The sequence below is a fragment of the Parambassis ranga genome, chromosome 10, assembly GCF_900634625.1.
Source record: "Parambassis ranga chromosome 10, fParRan2.1, whole genome shotgun sequence".
Classification (NCBI taxonomy): Eukaryota; Metazoa; Chordata; class Actinopteri; family Ambassidae; genus Parambassis; species Parambassis ranga.
In genome coordinates, this window is record NC_041031.1 from 15862791 (window position 1) to 15884666 (window position 21876).

At 39.4% G+C, this 21876-nt stretch overlaps 1 protein-coding gene across 2 annotated transcripts in view; it reads left to right on the forward strand.

Moving 5' to 3' along the window:
• clnk (cytokine dependent hematopoietic cell linker) overlaps positions 1-21876 on the forward strand; it is a 140290-nt gene that overhangs the window by 22677 nt on the left and 95737 nt on the right. The window contains exons 2-3 of one of the 2 annotated variants that reach the window (XM_028417021.1): positions 10966-11038; positions 20635-20689. The exons of the other annotated variant lie outside the window; for it this stretch is intronic. The gene's annotated coding sequence lies outside the window, so the exon portion shown is untranslated. The remainder of the gene's footprint in view (positions 1-10965; positions 11039-20634; positions 20690-21876) is intronic. 2 annotated transcript variants of the gene reach the window in all.

Below are 21876 nucleotides of genomic sequence, written 5' to 3' on the forward strand. Positions count from 1 at the left end.
CCTATAGTTTGTGACAAAATGACCTACACCTAATTATTTCAAAGAGCCTAATAATTACATGTAACTAATTTTTAAGACAAATGTGATCATGACAATAATTAGTGACTACTTTTGAACTATTTTTATCTGTAGTCTTTTAAATAAGAGGAAAAGTTAAAAAGGTCAAAGTTAGTAGCAAAACTGTACATACTGATTCTCATCAATATAAGATAATAAGTATAACAATGAAATGTTCCACTGAGCTACACATAATTACAACAGTTCCTTTATTAAATTTCATTTACCGTAATACTGTTAAGTGATTATTTGTGTCTCCGTGTCACAGTAATTTGAAATACACTCACACAGAAGAGCAGTATTTGAATTTTAAGCGACCAGTATATTTGGAGTCACTGTATATTTATGCTGGACTGTTTAGCTTGGCATCTCTCTGCTGATAATTTATGACACATCTGGTGTCAATCTGCCATCACCTTCCTCATAAAAGGTCCCCAAATCATGAATATATTCTTTAGATGGCAAGAAATGCTCGTTATGAGCCGGGTCTTGATTTGTGGAGTCTATCTTTTTCACAGTTGACTGGATATTTGGGTACGAATCAATGTGTCTCACAGCAAGTAAGTGAATTTATATACTTGGGAGTGTCTCCACGGCCAGCACTGTGGCCAAGTGTGGGACACATGCAGCACCACAACGGAAACCAGGGAAACGGCATTAATTGAGGAGGGGGGGAAAAAGGGAAAACATCATGTGAACTTCTTCTCCTGCAGTAATTCAGCATCATGAAATTCTATACTTCCCCTTTTCCAGCAAAAATATGTTGAAGCAAGTGCTCACCAACTAAAATGAAATCCTCAACCCTGCACTTTTAATCAGCTTTAACCCCCTTACTTTTTTGTTGTCAAAAAATATTTAGAGTCTGCACTTTACAGTGAGAAATCATTTTAGTTTATTACGATTTCTGTCTCAGCTCCTGGGAAGTTGCCATCCATTACCTTAAGAGCACTGAAGTAATTTATATACAAATAATTTTCTTTTTACTGTAGCATACATTGAAATCTTTAACAGTTTTTAGTCACAAAAGCTGTTGACTCAGGAGAGTGAATTTTTTCTCCCTACATCTTCCCGTTTTTCACTGGCATGGTCTACGCTGGACAACTTGTAGAAAGGTTTCAGTCAGAATATCCTCTATGGAAGTGAACGAGAGCAGAGGCTGGAGAGAGGGCCGGTCACTGAATGTTTCATTATATCTAATGTTGCCTTCCCTGAAGCGCTCTCCAAAGTAAGCGAGCTGCGTGAGCCGGGGCTCGAAATGCTCAACCCCCTTGTGACCACTTGGAGCAAAGCAACTCTCCACTTTCTTATTTTTACCCTCAAACGAAAGCCTCTGCATGGATTATGTGTTTGAACACAGTGGTGCTTTTTATTTAACTTGATTTCTTGCTCCTATGTTTGAAGGCATAGGGTTTCTCTTGCTGAGAAGAGGGCTTGACATGATTGGGACAGGGGCAATATTTTTAGGACGATAAACAGGCAAAGTGCGACAAATATTTTTGTAAGGGACGCTGCCATCCCAAACATATTTATGGGGAATGTTTTGCAGGTGGTTTGATTTTTGGTGCACGAGTCATTATTTCCCATGTAAGTAGCCACTCAGGCTTTAATTATGAAATCAATAAATGTTAAAAATACAATAAGTTTTCGTGGAAAAGATTGAATATTCATTATTTTTATGTGGAGACACAAACAGATATGTTTTGAAGTGACGGTGCCGCTGCTTGCTGATCCTTCACAACAAAAATCAAGAATGATCTTAATTGCCTCTATCATCTCACTAAATGGTTAATGACAGTGATTTAATACACACAGGGTTGTTTGAGTGTGTGCACCCGCTAACAGCTGCCTGTGTGTGTTTGTGTGTGTGTAAGTCATGGTGCTCAGCCGGCTGCTGGGTCTTTGCTTTGATTTCCCTGCTCCGGCATGTGCAAGGACTTAGCGGGCTGGGATCCCAGACATCTGTTGAATATTAGGGGCAATAACAGCTGGGCGTACCTCAAACATGGTCACCCACTTCACCTCACCGTGTCTCTGAGGATAACCCCAGCTGCCTCACACTCCAGATGACAAGTGCCCGTTCACTGGCCCGCTGAGTTCGGGGCCTGCCGATGAGCCAAGTGGCCCTCGCTGCAAACAGTCCATCAGAAAGCTTCTCCTGCTTCCCTCTCTGTCTCCCTCTCTCTTACTTACTTTCTCCTGCTGTGCATGGGAACAAGGTGGGTGGTATACTGTGATTTCACCACGATAGTATCCCACCATGTTTGATTTCCCATAATGTGTCAGCTTGTTGTTGAAATAAATTTAGGCTCTGCGGTGGGTGTCTGTCAATCGATCACCCGTGGCTTTCTCATTTTTAGGGTCTATAAAGCGAGAGAAAGAAGTCAGACAAAGAGGCAGATGCTCGGTAGTGTTTGTTTCCTATGCAACTTGTGTGGTAGTCTGATTACTTTAAAGTTAGCAAACTGTAGATACATGTGTATCTGAGTGAGGCCATTAGGATCCTCCAGCCCATTCTCTTCAGGTAAAAAAAAAATATACATTTTTTGGTTAACACGACGAATGTTAATGCTGTTATGTGTAAAGAAGTGAATGTTGTGTGATGAATGAAAACCAATTCAGCCAATGCCTAACCAAACTTCTTGGGAGTTGACCTGTGCTGTTGTTCATAGGAACCTGCTGGGACATTTGTTCATTGTTCTGCTGTAGCATGATGTTTACTAGAGAAGTTTATGGTAAAGTTTAATTAGTATACAGCAAGTCCTTATTTGTTTCGCACTATTTCACAGCAGTAATTGATCTAATCTGATGGGTATTACTGATATTCGTGAGGTAGGATTGTTTATGACTCTGCTTGTTCATGTGCTAATGTTTGCCAGTGCCTTCTGGCACTCCTATAGTTAGTTAGTTAGTTCTAAAGCCTGGAGATTTCTACAAACATTGTTTTCAATTTCTCTAAATAAAACTGTAGCAATTGGCATTGGTTGCTCACCAGGCACGGGTTGCAGTAGCCGGTCAGGTTTAAAACAGTTGATAAAAAAAATTAAAACGTTATGCTAAATTCTTTGGGGTCACTCCTGGTAAACTGCATGTGTTCACTCTAAAGGATATTTTTCTTGTTTCTTCTTCTTTCTTGTGTGCAAATCTACAATAATTTTAGTCTCTTAGCGACTATGGTACAGTTTTGGTTTCAGCATTAGTTTTGTTAAATGCTTTGGTTCGGACTTGAAGGTAAACTGCAATCTTCTCTAGTTTGAAACTAGTTAGTAACTGACAACAAATTATCCACAAACCTAGTGCTGGATGCTTTGCATGTATTTAAGTTCAAACTACTTTAGTTACTACCTCCTTGCAGAATTACCTGTTGCATATTTAAAACTGAGCTGTAAATTAATATAAAAAAACGAAATCAATAACTACATTCATGGTGAGCTATGCTCACTTGCTGGCGTCTGCTGCACTTCATCCAGTTGCTGCATTCTGGGTGTCGTTATGGAGTCACATTTTATGACCTTGTGATTAGTGTTTTTATGGTGGTAGGGAGGTCTGCAGATGGTCTATGTAAACTTGTCACACTGAGGGGCTCTTGTGGGGCAGTGAAGGAGAGAATTAGAGCTCTGTTACAGCTGAACCAGTATAAACAGAGATAGAGTGCCCTCTACTGGAAGCTTTTACATTTTACACACTGGATGAAATGCTGCACAGTGGCTGACAGATTTTAATGTGTGAAATTCCAGGAGTGTGAAAGTTACACCAGAGCAGCATGGCAGGTTTAAACAATGGGACAAAACATATGGTAAACACTTGGCGATTCATAGATTTGTAAATTGCAGTATTTTTTTTAATACCAAAATTTATGAGTACTTCTGCTTTTATTTTGAAATTTTAGCAATAAATGCAAGTTGAACTAATTATGTTATTCAACTGATGATTTCAATTGAATTTTCAATATAACAAATTAAATTATTTATTGTATTTTTTACAATTAAAAGTGCTACACAGGTGCACAAAATATCAGCTGCTTTTGCTGTAACTGTGGTTGCGATAGGTGCATCCTATTAAAATGAATGTCTCAGAAGGGTGTGTGCGTGTGTGTGCCAGATGTGATGACAGTTTTAAATACCAGCAATGGGTATGACAGAGGTCCTGTTGTCTTGGAAACACTGATGACCCTTACATCCTACATAGCAAGTTAGAATTAACAGGCCATGTGTTCTGCGTTTTACACATTCTTTAACTTTCAGGATCCAGTTTCAGCTTCTCAGGTCTCTGTGTCACACATGTCTTGTTGGAGGGATGAAGAGGAAGAGAAACCAAGGAGTAGTAGGATTCATTTGGAGAGTGGAGGCTAGAAAATGGCAATGTGATGATGAGGTTTTTAAACTCATGTAGATTTAGTTTTTAAAATTTCCAGGCTTTAAAAACTGAGTTCTTTTATTCATCCCAAAAATGCATTTTGTTGATAGGATTTTGTTTGCTGCTTTCATGTATGTGATTTACTTTAATTCAATTTTGTGACAATCTAATATGCCTGCTTTGTTTTTATGAGTTTTTTTTTTTTTTAGCAATGTAGTGATTATATGACTTAATATAACTTAAAGCAGTGATACGCTGAATCCAATTTCATTTCACAAATCATTACTTTCAGCTCCTGCTGTTTCATATGCAGCCTGAGGAAAAACATATTGATGAAGATGTAATGAAGTTTAAAAAAAACAGACAGGATATGTAAAATGGAAAATATCTAATAAGTAGCAGGGAAATGTATTTTGAGGTATAATGGGAGTGAAATACATTTCACTAGTCTAAGTGACACACACACACACACACACACACACACACACACACGATTAATGAAACTTCAAACGTGTTTTTCTTTGTAATGCATCATTATGAAGCAGTCAATCTGTCAGCAAGAGGAATCTGCAGCAGGCCCTGAAATTATTACAGAAGCACTTTGAGTCTTTACGAGGGCGGGGAGACATATGGAAAAAAGATTTACCAAATAAAACTCAGGTAAAAAAACTGTAATTTTTTTCATTGTATTTACTTTTAGTATGTCAATATTGTTTTGGTTATTGTGACAAAAATATATATTTTATTAATTTGTTTTTGGCATCCTGTTTTATACCGCTCCACAATTTCTAATAGGATGGCTTAGCTTTGCATATCAAAAGAACAGTAATATTTAGGTAGGTAGACGATTTGCAGAAGTCAACAATCCCTTGGAAATTTAATTTACTCTGCTTTCGTCTTTTGTTCAAATACTTTTCAAGACTCTTTTGAAATACTAAGTTTTTAAGAATAAAGCAAGTATTTTTCAAATGGGTTGCAAAACTGAGCTAAGCGACTGAATCTTCATATTTCTAACAGATATATATAGGCTTTTTTTTTCCAAAGCCAGGTGTATGTGTCTTTTAAAACGTCAAAACTTTCCTTTAAGTTGTAGGAATAATTGCATGATGGGGATGAAGCTGATTCCTGCTTGACAGAAAAACACAGATTCATTTATTTTGAACAGCCACAGTGTTTGCTAAAATGTCTTTTGGTGGCTCTTACTTAGAAATCAGACCATGTTGTGCGTCTGTTTTCTGTTCATGTTTTAAGCAACTGTGGGACTTTTCCTGAACCCCATAGTTCTCCACTCTGTGCCCATTCTGGCCACATCTGAGCTAAACTGCCTCTGTTACTCACTAAGTGCTTAAAGAAACCTGCTCTACTTGTCCAGCAGCTTTGAGACTGCCAATCACCACAGCAGCTCAATGTGCCTAAACTAATTAATGAGGGGATTAATCTCTCATAAAAGCACCATTAAAGGCTTTGTTTCAAATCTCATGTCATGGCACACACTGCATATTTCCCTCAGTACTTTTACGATCACTCTCTGTGGTAACCATCCTGTAAGAAAGACATCTTTAATTTGTTTGGATTCAGCTGAAAGGGAGGCATATTACATCTATATTTAACTTAGCGGTGCCTCGCTTGGACAAGCCGGCGGAGGCTAGCTTATTTTTTCAGGTGCTTGTACTTTGGAGAACGGTGAGCCACAACCTTGGAGGTTTCCACTCTTACTCCAGAGCAGGGACTTCTGGGAATGCAGTGTTTGTCGGCTGGGTTTTGGCAATGGATGGTGGATAATGATGCAACAATTAATCATGACATGGCCCGTTAATGCTCCAGGGCAGCTGAGAGTGCAGGAAGATGGCAGTGTTCGTATAAACACAGAGATATACAGGGATTCCTAAATTACAGCAGCTCGTTAACACCTATGAGGTCATCAAGTCAGGAATTAATGATGCTGTGGATCAACTTCCTGTTCATGCAGGCTGCCTGTCATTCACTTTTATGATCATTCATTATTATTGATGTATTACTTACACTTTTTTGCTTCTCACTTTGTTCTTTGACTTTTTCAAAAACTGTTTATGTGATCTACTTCACACTTGGCAGATGTATTTCTAGGGACCCAAGAAATTACCGTATTGAGTATGAAGTTGTTAGAAGTAGTCATCATCATATGGCTTAAAGTTTCACAAAAGTCAGGTGCAACAGTTGAAGCCCTCAGAGGACTGACAAACTAAGCTAACAGTGTCATTCTTAACCCCGCTCTCTGTTGTTAATTGGTTAGCATGTGACAATCCTAGGCTACATCCACATGGAGATGAAATCATTTATGTTTCAATAATTGTGTGTTTCCACACGTGTCCACACAAAAAACACATAGTACACAAAGTAGTATAACACTGCCTGTTAGTGGCAGTGTAACGATACCACAGACACACGCCAATAACAGAGAAGCATACATGGAGCATGCGCACCAAACTCGTGCCATAGTTGTTGTTGTTGTTGTTGTTGTTGTTGTTGTTGGAATAAGCGCATGTGGATTAAGGGAGAGGGGTTGCTGTGGTGTCATTGTTTCAGAAAGGTTGCGTTTAAGGTATAAACACAAAAACATGAAAACAGTGTTTTGAAATTGTTCCACTCTGGGACCCGGTCTCAAAAAATAAAGATGTAGTATTATGGTGGCAACAGGCTTTTAGTGGTTTAGCGTTGCAAACAGATGCAGCCATGCAATAGAGCTGTATTGCTCAGGACGAAAGCATATTCACTTTGGAGAGTGAAGTTGATACTAAATCAGAATACGAATGAATGTTCTAATTTAGTGTAGAACTAAATAGGAAGTTTGTATGCCTATGTTTCCTTTTTCCTTTCCATTCATCTTTCAGCTGTTGTTTTGGCTCTCAAACACCAATACAACCTGAGTCTCTGCTTCTTTACTTTCTGTGTCATTCTTTTTTTGTTATGCTTGACACACATAAAAAGCAGATAGGCAGACAGACGTAAAGGTGAAATAGTGATTTGGGCAGAGAAAGAGGGAGCAAGAGCTGTGGTGTGGCAGCATGTTTGTACAGCTGAACACAAGCTGAAGAAGCCCAGGCCCCTCTCTCACACTCCATTAGGCCTTAAGCTCCACGGAGTGCTGCACTCAACACATAAACAGCCCCCTGGAAAAGCTTCGGGATGTATGGGAGAGGCAGGGGGACGCCTGGCTGGCCGGCAAGAAACAACAACTGCCTTTTCACATCAGCACAATGCTTCCAAATTACAGAGAAAGACTGCAGAGACGAGAGCTAGAGACGAGAGCTAGAGACATAGAACCCTGAAGAGAGGCCAAAGGATTCATGTGTGAAGGTTTCTTCCTCTTTGACTTTTTCTACAAATGTCAGGATGGTAGTGAACTAAATTAGTAATGTTGCAGCACATGCAGCTTCATAAGTGCCACCCACACTGATGCCTCTTAGCATTCATAACGTATTATTACATGAACAAACACAAACACACAGATACATTTTTAGGACAAGTACTCTAGGAAGCAGCACTTGACCTGAGTGGGTATGTGCAGTGTGGAAATGTACACTACAGCGTACCTGTATAAACATGCAGACTGTACATTAATGCGCACTCATAAACATGGCACTGTTGCATACACAAACACTTAGAACCCACCATGGCTCTCCTGTCAAAGTGGCAGGCCGTATAAACAATGTGAGTTGATGTAAACATGCATCATGTTGCACTGGATGTTAGGTCGCTCAGTGCAGACGGGCCTTTGGGTGTTTGGGCTCTCAGAGCTGTGAAATTTCAAACTCAAGTCAGGGTCTGGAAGTCACGTCCAACCTGGCAGCACATTTCGGGTATTTAAATTTACACCCTCCCTACTGAAAAGTCTAAAGTCAATATACGGCAATCTGTGAAGTTATTGATATTGATATTTTTTTTGCATACAGTAAGAAAATATTTGCCAAACTGCCAAAAATAGTTGTTTTTAGGTTCAAAAAGCTTTTACCTGACCTATGAAGTGAGTAGTCCAGGCCATCTTGTTGGAAAATCAAACCCATAAACAAATAATGAAATGGATCATAAGAGGAATTCTCTAGATAAAGTTTATAAGTTCATGTTGATATGAGGATATGCCAGCAACTGCCTTGATATTAGGAGAGACACACTGAGAAAGACTGGAATGCTTTGAGAAAATAATATAACCTTTATATGATTTCTAGTAAATGAACTAAAACATGGACAAACCCCGATGAGCACTTTTACAGCAAGTGTAATATTTCACGATCCGATGCATTCATTCTTGGCCAGAGTGGTCTCGAGGTAACCATGTTACAGCCTTACCAACCATCCTGACCAACACCTAAATGACTGCCTTCGCCTCTGAGGCAAGTGCTGTGAGGCACAGATAAGTTTAGCCCGGAGCAGAGAGAGACTAAACACTCACTGAGGGGAATGTGAGTGTTTTGAAGATCTTCAGGAAGGTTTTTATGTATTCAGCTGCTGTCTTGCTGAGCAGAGCATCACTGCTGGACCACAGCTACATGCTGTTTGCTGCTTTTTTGAACAGTCAGGTCACTGCCTCACAGGCGGAACTATAACTCTGTCCTACTATGTTGTGATTTATTTTTTTCCTTTTCTTTCTGTGTCTAATATTGTGTCAAAACCATTTTGTAAGGAATAAACAACATCAGCCAGAATGAAAGCTGCAAGCAGCAATGATCAGTACCTAGCACACCGTGGGGTAAGCAGGAACTTTTTACTGTGTTCATGTGTCATGTCTTATGACAATATTACATATTAATGCCAAGCGTGATAATGAGGCTTTGTCCCAGTGTCTTGCCTTACTTTCAATCTCTGTTACTCTTTGGTGTGACCGTGACAAATAGAGGCTTCATCCTTTTTTGCCAAGGAAAACTGGGGTAATCAGGAGAACAGGGTGACAATGGTCAGTTGTTAAAAACCATAAACAAACCAAGTGCTTCTTTCATCGCACTGGGTATCAAATGTTAAGGCATTCCATTAAGAAACTGGCACCCTCTCAATCTTTATATACATGACACATCTGCTAAAAACACGTATCTATCACTGGCTGCAGGCATTCTGGATACGGGACCCGTATTAACACACCCAAAAAAAACTGGCTGATTTGTTAAGGGTGTACGTGCAGGCAAAGACAGTTGTTTTGAGTCAGACAATGCCTCATTGATGCTTTTCTCATATTGTAGCTGGTTTGATAAATGTTGACCTTTTGGCACAGAGAATACATGCAAGTTCTAAGTGTGCACATAGTATTCGTGGTATGTATATTCCAGCTTCTTCAGTTGTGGTGGAAAACACACCTGCACATGTTTTGGCCAATAAATCTACGAAAAAATCCTCCATGAGACAAAAAGATGTTTTCACTTCAAAGTCCTAAAAAGTTTCATTCAGGTGTCTTGATTGAAGCGATATGATGAAGATGCTGGTGACCTCACAGTTAACCCTGCACACCCCCCCCCCCCTCCCTTTCTAACACACAATTCATGTCCGACACTTCCAAATCTTGAGCCAGACATGTGATGCACCGCAGCACTGTGACGAGGAGAGCGTCACTCAAGTGTGACGGCCAAAGCGATGACTGTTTTCCAGCGGCGTCGGTGGAGTTTTTTAGACGCTGGAGTGAGGACCACACAGACGAAATGGCTCTCCGCCACTGGCCGACTGATGATTAAGCGAGACATAGTGTATTTTCCTATGGTTCTATAAAGACGCAAGCTGGGAGAGCCGTAAAAGACAGTGCCGAAGGACAATCGAGCCTGAAATAAATAAGAGTGGGAAACGAAGTGGGCCAACACTTTGTCTTTTATAACAAAAATGAAAACCTGCCAACTGTTTACATTTTTCATTGCATGTGTATTTATTCTAATGCCTACGCTTGTTTGTCATCATTTGCTACTCAAAATGATTTGGTCATGCCCTAGTTAGTGAAATCAGGGTGTAAAAATGTAATATGAGGAAGAATTAAAGGGCTATGCTTAAAGGATTATGAACTTTCCTTTACATATCCCAGCAATGATAAGGTGTTGTGAGATATAATGCACCCCTATGAGCAGGCTCCTTCCACTTCTTCTTCAGATTAATGGGCCGTGTTGGGAAAAGTGTGCAGTGAGGCAGAGAGCATAAATAAGGTCTTTAAGTAGGCAGCTATGGCGGCTGTGGGCTCAGTGGACGGTCCTGTCTACACACAGACAAAGACCGAGCTGTGATTTACTGGTCCTACATTACAGCTTGCCTCATACAGATAAAAGGGAGACGCAAAGAATGTGGTCTGTGACTGCGTGTGATCTTACAAAGTTACATAAACCTCTAGTGGCATCAATGGAAAAGTTTTACCTCAAAGTCACTTGAGCACTTAAGTAGTTTTGATGCTTGCCCAGACAGCTTTTTGTTTTGTTTTCTGAAAGTAGAAAGAAGGTCATGATTCCTGCAAAGTGGCTGCTTTGCTGTGTTGTTAGTCAGATGATGTAGACTGTCTGTGTTACTATTTGGCCGACAATGAAACCTAATCTTAACCCGTATTTTTACTTTCAGTTTCAGTGCAGCTGTGCTCGAAAGAAGTCCTCAGCTTCCCCACACACAGTATATTGACTTCACTTTTGAATTTGTGAGTAATGGAAAATTTTATTTTTTTTTTTTTCACGACACAGCTAATTTAGTAACTGGTTTAGTTTATCTACTGTGCTTTGTCTTGATTAGTCTCTTTGAAATTCTATTGATATTCAATATGATTTCAAGTCATAGCATGTATGTTTTGAAGAAAAGATGACTCGAAATTGCCTGGAATTCCTTTTTTTTAATCAACATAATGATACACACAGTACACCTTAAAGGTGTGGCCGGAGGGTTCCAGATACATCATTTGGCCTTTTCACCATAGCCTGTTTGGTTCTCTTGGTGTGTGATGCTCGTTTGACTTAATACAGCAATACAAGGCTGGTGAAATAGTATGGCATGTGTACTTTACTTATGAATTGGTCTGCAGTCTGTTTAGGCAACTGAAACATTTCCATTTACACAGTGGCAACAGAAATGAATTCATATACACTCTTGGGACAGCAGCTACATGAAAACAAAACTGTAGAAAATGTGCTCAGCCTAATGGTATGTTGGTGAGTCATGTTGGATCTCAAGACTAAATGCAGCATGGTGATAACAACACAAACATAAACATGTGAGTATTTCAGAGTCCTCTGTGGATTCCTGAAGGCAGAGGGGCAGAAAGCAGTTGAGTCAATTTAGCATTAAGAGCAGGTCTCATTTTAAGTAACCCTGAAACGGTGAGTGCAGATGTTCTCAGCAGCTGGCTGCGGAACACTGCAGAGACGTTGGAGGGTTGGAAAGGTGACTATATTGTAACATACCACAGTGGACAGAAGTCAGCGCACTTGATCCATGAATTTAAGAGCTCAACTGTGAATACCACCCACTGAATGCCACACACAGCTGTACTGCTGCTGAGGAGGCCGATACACCGACATGCCTTCACCAGCAGAGTGATAACAGACTGAGATGCGGGAGTCAGAGCTCGTAATCCAGAGGTGCTATGTGTTGATGTTGAACTTGCGTAACCTTTTACACAGGAGAAGAGACGAGATCATAAGTAGCCTAATCTCCTCTTCATGTGGTAAATATATGCCAGCTCAGGTGTTTTTTAGGAATACGTTTGAAAATCATTGTCAGTGCTTAATGAGTCCTGTGTCAATCAGGCTCCAGCAAGGTACTGTTTTGGTACTACAAGGGCTTTTAAAGATGAACCATATTTTAAGGACAAAAATGTATTCACCCCACCATTGGCTAAGGGTTATTTTATTTTATTCTATTTGCAATGTTTAGTATTGATGGACATAACTCCGAAGTAAGCTAACAGACCTCTTTAATATAACTTCACTTTATCACTTGACACACTGTGATAATCTTTGTCTTCGTCATCCTCTCTCAGCAATTGAACTAAAACTGAAATTTCCAAAATGTCCAGCCACTTCATTTTAAATCAAAGTTACTCGTGGGCCTTAAAATAACACAGTCAAACCTTCTCAAGAATGAAATTATATGGCAGGGTGTACCTGTTTTACTGAATTAAAACATGGCCATTGGTTTTGGCAGTAAGAACCCTAACCTGCCCATGTTGATCAAATGTCAGGATCAGTCATCAGCACCACAGAAAAGGTGATCTGCCAGCTCTTAAATTAGTAATCTACTGAATAAACAGTGGTGAATTAAACAGATCTGAGTGTTGATGGATCACTGTGGAGAGAGCCATGATAAATAAATATTGTGATGAATGTTGTCAAAGTTCACAGTGATTGGATGCAGATTGGCTTTGCTGTTACCTATGACTTCATTTTTTTTTCCAAGGACAAATATCTATGAAAAGTGGAATGTTTACAGTGCAGGAGCAGATGAGTCTGCCTACAGTATTTTCTTTAGACTCTGTTGCCAAAGCAAGACTGAAGTGATTGTGTATTTCTTGTGTTTCAACAGAGCAATTCTGCGGATTATCAGTTCAAAGATGACATGGGTGACATGGGTGTGGTCAATATAAGATTAAGTCTACTGCTCACTGGAAAAACAAATTGTTCAGACTCTTTATTAAACAGTTGGAAGCAGTTGGAAATGTGTTTGTTCCCTGCTGTGAGTCTCGGCCCTTCTGCTGTAATTATATTAAACTGTATAGTACACATTACAGAAAACACTCCAGTAAATATGTGGTCATTAGATTATTTTTTATGTCCATGGCTGTGCAGCACACAAAACTCTTCTTTGTGTCGGACATAAATAGTGTGCAGACATTTAATTTATACAGTAATACTGAGCATAAACACAACTCGAATGTTGCCTAATGCATTTTCATGTGTGGGCGTCTTTGTGGAGCTGGCTTTCTCTCCCATTACAGTAGTATTACTAAACCTTTATTACGACACATAAAGGGAAATTAGGAAAATAGTGTGGTGCCGCTTGGTATTTCCTTAATGGGTTACACCCTTATTGGACTTATATATAAATTAAAGTAAGTCTATTAACTTGCTACCCTGCTGCTCTCATCGAAAACACAATCACAGGAGGTTAAAACTTTTAATTGCAGTGTAATTAATCTCTAAGAGACAAACCACAGAGTTGTATTAACTCTAACAGAGTAGCATTCAGTGCACTCGGTTAATTCAAGAAGACGACACAGGGCTCTCTAGTGTACAGAGCTCATAAATATTATGTCTTAAAGCTACGGAGAGCTGCCGTAATGAATTCACAATATGCAATGCAGCCACAAGAGGGAGCCAGAGCCCTCAGAGTAGTCTGGCCTCACACCAGACATTGAAATAGCATGGTTCCCAAAATTTGACTGATTTGATTCGACTCGGTTGTGGAATCTGTCGGAAATGTGAAAAAATATTTTATATCTGAAGAAGGAAACATGTTAAATGATACAGTTTTTTGCAAATTGTTTTAAATGCATTGTTCACACACACTTATGTGGAGTCCATTCTAAATGTGGTAAAGAAGTACAAAGAGTAAATGTCAAGCATGAAGGTCTATTTCTAACAGCAGAGGGAGACAGCTGCTGCTTCTATCAATCTGAATCTGGAAGAAACACAATCAAAATGTACCTGTACCAGCTTTTTTAATCAACCCTGTGTTTGTCTAAGCTCAAGCTGTGTGCCTGTGGTGGGCAAGTCCAGGCATAACCATCTATCTGACAGCAATATCTGGGCCCAGTATCAAAACTGAAGTTAAAGAAAAATAAACAAAACAGGTCATCTGGCTGATGTAAATTCCAACAATAAGCTTCTAATCTTACAGACTTTACAGTGCAATGTAAAGTGAGAATTAGTATAACACTTTTCTTAAGTCAACACCTAACAAAACACCTCCTGTATATAGGACTACTGCCAGCAATACTGCCACCACAAATACACAGATGGTGGTGCTACTGCTACTGCTACTATAGTGTCATCTTCTAGTAGTGCCTAACTACTTTTCTCACTAATTATTAAACAACTCGATACTTCAATGAAGAAGTGAGCAGTATACTTAATATGCATTGTTTAGATAAATGTTTATTTTTATGAACAGTTCCAGGTAGATGTGATCCCGACTAAAATAATCTGCAGATTAAGACAAATGAGAAAGCTCTGCATTGCTCTCATTCAGAAGCCTCCCTGAATGAGGACATTGCAAAGCTTCCTCATCACATGATGCTGTGTGCAAAGACTGTCTGGAGTGGAGAGAGACAGGAGCACAAATGTAATGGAATACATGGCTTACTGAAAAAAACAAATCCCAGTCTTCTGTGTATTCAAACCTATTTTTAGACAGTATTTATCTATAATGTTATCTATGACAGTTTGCATTTCTATTTAGCATTCATTGCCATTTAAACACACTTATATTTTACATCAATACATAATATATCAACATCAGGTATAATGACGAAAACATTAACCACAAGGTGTCTTTACCTACTACAGTGCTGGATAATCCCAGATTTAGGAGTTTTGCAACTTTATATCATAAAATAGCTGATTTTTGTGGATTTGCACAAAAAAAAGATGACGGTGTGAATTACCTGATGATTCATGTTGGTGAAACACTGGATCAGAGTGTCTTTGATATTAAAATTGGGTGCTTGAAATCCTTCTTAACTCATTAATAATATCTGTTATTTTGACATTAATCTTGTTGTGCAACTGCAGAGTAAAAATAAAAATAGGAAAGGAACAGAGGTAAAAGAGTCTGAGTACATCTTGACATGCGCAGACTGCATAGAGTATAGAAGTTTAGACACAATTGTAATTTTTTTTGTAACTGTAATGTAAAAGGACTGTCTGATTTAAATTTAACAGCCCCTGGTTCAGATGTTCTGAACTGCAGCCATTTATTCAATTATATAACAAGCTGCTGTGTTTAGACAGGGTGTTAATGTAACCAGTTTAATTGCTGTACTTGGTCCTCAAAGCTCAACACTATTTCACTGTGTTTTTGGAAGCAGCTTATGACTTTAATTGATTTTGGCTCCCAGTTGCAGTGCTTTTCCATCAAAGGAAAAATTTTAATGGTGTCTGCACACTAGAAAGACATTTTATTAGACTCACAAAGGCAACATTTGTATAGATTTAAATATAACATTTTACAAAGGCTGATTCAGAGGAAAGAACCTCACAACTGTGTTTTATAGAGTTGCACGTCTTCCACCTTCAAATCGGCTGAATTTTTCATCTTTGCTACTTAAATGCTGCATTGGTTACCTTTGTTATAATCAGAGGTGTTATAATCATAACATTTTGCAATTATATTTAACAAATAGTTGTCTTGGTAAAAAATAAAATGCATATTATAAATAAATCTTATGCTTATGTAACTGGTTAGCAATATAGCAGATGATGCTCTTGCATCTTACCACTAGTTTCCACTTTATACTGCATTATTTTTTATTTATTTATCTATATACTACGTATTGATATAAAGATGAACAAAGCCTCCATGGGGGACATCTATAGGTTGAAGGTGAAGAGTGATTTAGTAGCTCAGTGTGTGGTGGTTATTGCCATATTGGTGAAGTGTGAGTGGAGTTGAGGTGGGTACCTATCCCGCCCTCAACTGATACAAAACACACACACTTAATTTAAAATTATCCCCTGCAGTTGTCACAAACAGCCAGGGTGTAAACACACTTCTTTCCACTGTAAAGTTAAACATAGTTTTAACATGGGGTGTGATTCACTTTTGAAGCCTGCCACAAGTGGCTACTGAAGGAACGGCACTTTTTTAACACATCTTTGATCACTTCATACTGCTTGTTTCCCAGCCACTGTTTATTAATCCAATTCTTGTGATGATGTTGTTTTTTAAATAGTTATAGAGACTACTTTGATATCTATAATTCAGTGTGCAGAATTGAAACAGATATTGATGTACCTGCCAACTTCACCCCACTCTGTGCTACCTGCAGTGTCCAGACTACAAAATAAAGCACAGAGCTTATCAGCACATTCTTGCACCTGCCTTCCAGTCAAGTACACATACTAGATGCACGCTTGGGTGTGTATTAGTTTCAGGATATTCATCAGTGCGAAAAGCTGTTCAGTTCAAGCCCGAGTGATAGTATTTTTTCCACTCTTGGGCTTCCATTGTTGTGATATGCCGCTAGCAGATAAGTGGAACTTATTTGCATCAACACACTTGATATTTTGATAGGGGGCCATTTTTCTTTTGTCTTCCATCACCAGGAGGATTATGTTTCAAGGAATTTTCATGAAACACCATTTAAGCAGGGCTGATAAGGCCTCCTTTGGACAGAGATAAGAGCCTATCCACACACATTATTGATCTTCCTCTGACCTGTTTGTGGAGCAAAAGCTGGAAGGGTAAAGCACTTGTCAAACAGTGAGCCATACCCAGGAGAAAAGGGATGGAGAAAAGCTAAGGTGCATAAATGAAAATGAAGACAATAGAAGGGAAGGAGGTCATATTTATATCAGATCACCTATTTCATCTATAGAGCTTTTTGTGGTGTCAGCTTTAATTAAAAGTTTTTCTTTATGATTATAAATGAACCAGTCGGTGCATGACAGGACTAAAAATTTTTTTCTCAGTATCTTTTATTTTGCTTTTTTGTTTTACCGTCAAATTAAGTAATCATTTTGAGAATTAGATGACAGAAGAAACCAGGAATCCCTAAAAAGCCCAACATGTCTGATCACTCTTAGTAAATCTAAAGAAGACATTATATAAAAACATCATATTCTCACATCTGAGGAGCTAGAACCAGAGCATATTTGCTTGTAATAACCAAAATATATTATATATAACAATAATATTGCACCATGTTCCGGTATTCAGTATATTTTGACCAGTGGATGAGGAATATATAATACATAAGGATTTGTCCGTCTTTTCATGTATCAGGCCTCTTACCGTTTTAACAGAAGCTGGTGTTTCCACAAGCAACACACTCAATCCTGCTTTCACACTATAATCTTAAATAAATATAATAATCCAGCATCTGCTGGACAAGTTAAGCTAAATTACCCGTGTCCTGAACCCACCGTGCCTCAAGCTCAACGCACTAAACAATGAAATCGGCCGGTGGCGATCACTGAAGCCGAGGAAAAAAAGCACTGTCGTGTCGTGGCATGCCAACAGTGCACCCTTGCTGCGTGCTAGATGGCAGACGCACACTGGGGGCCGATGCACATGACCTTCTGCTATCAGAGCAGACACGCTCATTTATCACCGCAACCTTGAATCATTGTTTTACTCAGCTTGAGCCCTTATGCTTCTGCTCACGCAAAAAATAGAATAAGTGCATTTTGGTTTGAGGCAAGAGCAGACTCAGGGAGCAGAGAGAGCGGCTCTCACTCTCCCTCAGTTTTTCACCTCTTTCAGTGTAATCCTCTCCACACTGTGTCCACCAAATGTGCTTCGATTTTTTTTTCCTTGTGTTTTTTAACGAGTCTTTCTTTATCTTGCTGCACCCTGACACGGGGAACCATTACACCTAGGAGGCCTCTTTTTGCATTGTTTTGAGGAGATTGGATTATTTATGATGCAGCAGGGTTGCAGCTCGTAAAGCTCATGAGGAGCGTTTGGTTGTGTGTGTGTGTGCATCTGCCTGTGTGCTGAATCCCAGACAAAATACTTGCAAGGATCTTTAGAGGTACAAGCTGCCAGATCACCCACTGTTTTACAGATCTGCTGTACAGTGGAAACGGCAAAGTAGCATAGAAGAACAAAACAGAGCTGATACTGAGGGCAGACCAGTGCTGTACTGTATGAAATAGATGGAAACAGGACTTGTTGTGAATGCTTAAATGCCATCTGATATATGATAAAAGCTGAGGTTCTTAGTGTGTTGGGATGGAACTGTTGAGCAAAACAAACGCTGTTTCCAAGTGTAGCACCACTAAAATATGTTCCGTTTTGACATCCATGTAGCATGGATTTGAGACAGGGCTGCAGCTCAAACTGCCCTATAACCTAATTGAAACATATAACAATACAAGGCAGACTGGTAATCAATGATAACATGGCTCTGTATGAAACCTTCCCATTTTATGCCTGTTTAATTCTCAGGCTATGAGACTGACATGCAGAATGAAGCTAATTTTACAGCTTAATGATTAATAGTGTAGCCTGTGAATAGGTATTTCAGTGATTGCTTTCTCTCACCCATTCTTCCACAGTGACAGGCAAACATCACATTTCAACCAACCAACCACACTTACACACACTGTTTCTGTGATATGCTCCAATTTGCACATATGATTCACTGAACCCATCAGTGCGGGAAAATGCAGGAATGATATTCAAGGTTGCACTTGGGCATGTAAAATGAAAAGGTTTAGAGCGTGTTGGGACAGCAGAGGCAGCAGAAGGGGTAGAAAGAGAGAGGGAGAGGAAAAGAGAGGGTGGTGATGGATAGTCCAACTTCCAGCAGGAGAAAGGTTTGATTAATGGCCGTCCACTCGGCAAAACACACCAGCTGTGAGGGGAGATAAGTACCAATACAAAGAGCAAATTACTGTCTCTACTGTAATAATTAACCTCGGAGACCACGCACAGGAAGTATAGATTCTCTTTTGAAACAGCCTCACTTCCTCTTTTGCACAATAACTCCGTCCAGGTGAAAAAAAGACAACAAAAATGGTTTCCTCTAGTACTGAATCCCTGTTTTTGCTCTTGGATTTAAGGCTTTTTTATGGCTTTGTGAGCCGTTTCCAGAGATGTATGAGCAAATTACTGACTGCAGTTATTTGAAAAGAGGGAGTCCATTCTGGAAATGACTGTCAACACTCGACTGCCAAGCTCATCCCCCAGTGCAGAATGGGTTGCTGAACAGTCTTCAGTGAAATATATGGAATGGAATAATTGCTTATCGCGTGCTGAGCAGGAAGGGAAATATTACAAATAAACTCTCTAGGTTTTGGACTGACAGCTGTGATTGGTTCAACAATTTGTAAAAGTTTAGTTCCAGCTGGAGGAGTTCGGAGGAGTTAGCAGAGACGGTGGACGGTGGTGCTTCTCTCTGTGGAATGATGTGTTAACTAAAATATTTGATCAGCCTACAGAAAACACAAGCATGTTTAAGCAGAAAAGCAGAAAGCATTATTCTTTCCTGAACCACTTACCGTGAACATACATAATTATTCCTCACGCCTCGAGTCTCCAGTGGTCTTAAACCCATAAGCCCCCCCCTGAGTCTCCCCCTTACTAAAGTTAGTCTTTGATAACAGCTAATGGCTGCAGCGAATTCTTCAACCATAATATTATTTGAAGCGGGGCTGATTAGAAACATGTGCCTGAGTATTTGAGTGTCAGAAAAATTTATGAGTCTCTCACTGATGACCTTTCCACTCTCTGTACAGTACACCCATGTCTTACGTCACTCAGGCCAACACCCCACTGAGAGCTCGTCTCAAATACTTGCTGTGCAGCTTGGTTGTTCAGTTACTTTGAGATAAAAACGGATTGTGTGCCCACTTATATACAAACCTGACAATGTGTTTATTACATAACAAAGAACAGTAGGGCTACATGTTAATTAGGGTTAAATGGATTCACTGGTCTGTAAAATGTGTAATGAAACATAAATAACCTTTCCTAAAGGAGCTGCTAATCCACTTCTACTTCTCCCCCATGACAGTCTTAAGGTTTCAACAGAGGCTTTTATACCCTCTAGCAAATACAAATCTTAGGAGATCTAAACTCTCTAGTAACAAAATACAGTATTACCATTGTGTACCTGGTCTGAATAATCAGTAGTTTAGGAACAGTGTATTGTACACTGCAGTCACATACAACACTTTTGATTGTTTGCACTTTAAATCCATTTTTTGTTATGCAGTTTTTTAGTTTTTAGTTTTAGAAGCCGGGTAAAAAGTGACTTCTTTCTCAGTGCCAACAGAGTGCCTTTTGTTCTTCTTCCTGATGTGTCACTTCAGTGGCATCAGGAAACAGAGAAACCGGCAGGGAGTCCCTTCCAACTGTGACACATGCTACCGCTTTGTGCTGGAAAATCTCATGTTTACATTGCCGATAATCAGTAAAATCTATAATCATTAAATCAATAAATACCTATTTGATGAATCCAGATTGTACGCTTTACAAAGAACATTCTGGTGCTTTTGTGAAATAGAACATATTCATGAGCAAAAACAGGATTTAATGCCAGGTTTGTTATTGTTTAACTCCTGTTTGTATTCATAGGACAAGTCTGTGGACACAAGGCTGAATCACAGACTGCACCATTATTTCAACAGAGGTAGGTAAGGTACATTTATCTCCTCAAAGGTCTTATTAGATTTCATTTGTAAATTGCATTTAGTCTTGTAAAATTAATCACAGATAATTAATGTTTGCCGCTCAGAGTGGAAACAGCCAGCTGGGTAATCAGAATAAAATGCAGCAATCTGTTTCATTAAATGCCAGAAAATGCTTTTACTTCAAATTATTAATGGACATTTACTTCAAGGAGAAAGTTCATGGGTGTGATTTCTGTCTGGATTGGAGCCGGTTTGGCATCACAACAGTAAACGACAAAGAACGATACTAAATGACAAAAATAGCTTGAACAACAACAGTGACTAAAACAAGGTACAGTAACAAATATGTGCATATTGTATTTTTAATACTTAGATTCATTATATTTGACCCTGTAGAGTTGGACCACATCACATTTCAGGAACGTTGCTTTGGCAGGGAAAGAAACTGTTGTTCAAATATAGCTTCATATGGCAACAACATGGCTTCAACAAAGGCATATTTCTGATATGGGATCGTTTGGAGTGGTCAGCAGGAAGAGCGATGATGATTGTGGTTTTTATATTTGAGGCATATCTGGCACTAACATATGCCAGCTGAACCGCAGGGAGACATGGAGGTAAAACAGAACCATGTGCATATTGTGAAGCCGGATGTTTGAAGTGGCGAAAACCTCTTGCATTTACTCCTAAAACCTGACCTTTACTGCAGCCCACCAACTGTTCTGTGCACACCCGGTTTATAGAGATAATCACCTCGCTAACATGTGTCCGGCCCTCCACACACAGTTTCTTTTGGATCACACCAGTGGCACACGTGTGATAAATGATAGGCCCCATTTCCCTTTATTAGCCCACCAAGAAGCTTTTGGGGTGTGTGTGTGTTTCTTTTTCTGTTTGCTGTGGTTTCTCTCACCTCAGTCTGGTGGATGTTGTTGTGTGTTGTCGGGAGGAAGGAGAAAGCCACCCTCCTCTTCATGCTGATTTTTTTTTACAGTCCTCTCTTATTAATGAGAGCCTCTAAACAGCTGCCTTAGCAGGAGGGGAATAGATTTCGGCAATGCCCTGGTAACTCTCAAAAGCATTCTATCAGGAAAAAGACATGAAGCAAATAGTGATGGAGGGAAGGCATTAAAACTAAAAATAGTGCTGCACTTTTCTCCCAAAGTGAGGCGGAATTGGGTTTCCA